Below are 2,500 nucleotides of genomic sequence, written 5' to 3' on the forward strand. Positions count from 1 at the left end.
GTAACGCAATTTGTAACGCAATTTGTGTCTTAACCTAACCCACGTTGTGCCTTAACCTAACCCACGTTGTGCCTTAACGTAACCCACGTTGTGCCTTAACGTAACCCACGTTGTGCCTTAACGTAACCCACGTTGTGCCTTAACGTAACCCACGTTGTGCCTTAACGTAACCCACGTTGTGCCTTAACGTAACCCACGTTGTGCCTTAACGTAACCCACGTTGTGCCTTAACGTAACCCACGTTGTGCCTTAACGTAACCCACGTTGTGCCTTAACGTAACCCACGTTGTGCCTTAACGTAACCCACGTTGTGCCTTAACGTAACCCACGTTGTGCCTTAACGTAACCCACGTTGTGCCTTAACCTAACCCACGTTGTGCCTTAACGTAACCCACGTTGTGCCTTAACCTAACCCACGTTGTGCCTTAACCTAACCCACGTTGTGCCTTAACCTAACCCACGTTGTGCCTTAACCTAACCCACGTTGTGCCTTAACCTAACCCACGTTGTGCCTTAACCTAACCCACGTTGTGCCTTAACCTAACCCACGTTGTGCCTTAACCTAACCCACGTTGTGCCTTAACCTAACCCACGTTGTGCCTTAACCTAACCCACGTTGTGCCTTAACCTAACCCACGTTGTGCCTTAACCTAACCCACGTTGTGCCTTAACCTAACCCACGTTGTGCCTTAACCTAACCCACGTTGTGCCTTAACCTGCTCTGTAATTGGCATATGACACGTTACATTAATCTAGTGTTGTCTAACCACAACCCTCTGAATATAGTTCGCTACTCGCACCGCCCACCCTCTTGTGTGTCGTTTCATGTTGAACACTTCGCAAGTGTTGCTTACTTTTTACATGCTCCCGCTGTACACTGTAATGTGGACAACTGCAGGATGTACATCGCCCCCCCCCCTCCACCCTGCCTTCGCACGCTGGTCGTTCAGGTGCTTGCGTGTTCAATGCCCTTCGCAGCTGTTCACTGGCATTCGCATGTCGAAGCGCTCAGTCTACGTCGTGGTACGGCCTGTGTCCACTGTCCGCTGATATCGTAAGCTTAATCCTCACATTGTACTGCACATAGGTCCGTATGTACTGAATGATACGCTGTGGCACATGTGTGACCGTACGACTGCGCCCAACAACAGCGAACCATACGGTCCAAATGTTGTGCACTCAGCCACGTGCCGTCTCCCCATAACAGCTACATTGCAGTGTGGTACGCCATAGAGACGTGTGGGAGTAACGGACGCCCTGGATGGCGATCAGCATGAGCCGTCTGTTGATGTAGTGGCGCGTGTATTCAAACGTAGTCGTCTCTTCTCACACAGTGTGATAGCATGGTGCACCGCGTTCCACATCTGCGACATGGTACAGATGCTGGTTGACAGTCGGTCTCGTAATGGACATCGCATACGTAGGGGGCCACCTCCCACGTGTTCTCTAGTCGTGCACATTTTGTTGCGTGTATGTGGGCAGACGTAGTGTGTCGTGACACCTAACAGACAGGTATGCAATAATCGTTGCATTTGCAAACTGGGATGGACGTCTACGTTTGCTGGTGACGTGACGCAACGCAAATGAACAACTGGTAAACCCATTGTGGTGCGGTTGTTGTTGCTGGAGGTAAATCAGTAAGGGCAAATCTGTGTGTGAAGCGATACGCGGCGGTGGCTGGGTGGGACCGTCCCCGGCCGGTGAGGGGGGGCCGCCCGGCGTGCTGGCCGCGCGGTGCGTGGGCGCACGCGCTACAGCCGGCTGGTGGGGGCGCCCAGTGGCAGGCGCGCCGGCCGACGGACGCGGCAGGCGGCGCAGCTGCGCGCCGGGGCACCCTGCGCGCGGCGCCGGGCGGCCAAAGTGGGTCCTCGCGGGCCCGGTGCGAAGCGCGGTGGACATCTGCAGTGTGCTGGTCCGACTGAGGACTGTGTGCGTTGAGGATGCGCCGCCGCCCGGCACTCGGCGCCGCGACGCCGTCTGCTGCTCGGTCGCCCCAGCGGTTCTCGCTGGTGGTTTGTATCGCAGTTGTGCAGACGTGTTGGCACGTGCGCTGTGCTGGGAGAGTTCGCTTCGGCACCCACGTGGGGCCTTTGCCCTTCTGTGGCGCTGGCGTTGGAGCTGCCGGTCACCGTAGGTGGCGCGTGTTGTCTCCCGCCGGCAATGCCACGACAGCACGCTCCCGGGCCTCTGTCGGCAGCGGCAAGCTCAGTTGGGAGCACGGGTGGTCGCACCTAAAGCGTCTACTCGCCTAACTCCGGGCGATTGCGCCTCTCTCGAACCCGACCAAGTACTTAGGACGGCGCTGCGCGCCGCCGGGACCTGAGAGGGTTTCGAGGTGTATTGTGCAGGGGAGCTCAGCCTCCTCCTGTTTGCAGAATAATTGAGCGGACGCTTGCGTGTTCGCGCGGGCCCCTGGGACACACTCCCGGGCGGCCGGCTGCTCAGCTCTAGTTGACGCAGCTCCCTGGTTGATCCTGCCAGTAGTCATATGCTTGTCTCA

The 2,500-nt window shown here is 57.0% G+C and overlaps 1 non-coding gene across 1 annotated transcript in view; it reads left to right on the top strand.

The window, feature by feature from the left end:
• The first annotated feature begins 2,461 nt into the window (after positions 1–2,461).
• The window catches only part of LOC126118158 (small subunit ribosomal RNA), a 1,909-nt gene continuing 1,870 nt past the window's right edge, over positions 2,462–2,500 (top strand). The window contains exon 1 of the ribosomal RNA XR_007525609.1: positions 2,462–2,500. This exon is cut by the window's right edge and continues 1,870 nt beyond it. This is a non-coding gene — a ribosomal RNA (small subunit ribosomal RNA).

The sequence above is a fragment of the Schistocerca cancellata genome, unplaced genomic scaffold (genome assembly GCF_023864275.1).
Source record: "Schistocerca cancellata isolate TAMUIC-IGC-003103 unplaced genomic scaffold, iqSchCanc2.1 HiC_scaffold_338, whole genome shotgun sequence".
NCBI lineage: Eukaryota > Metazoa > Arthropoda > Insecta > Orthoptera > Acrididae > Schistocerca > Schistocerca cancellata.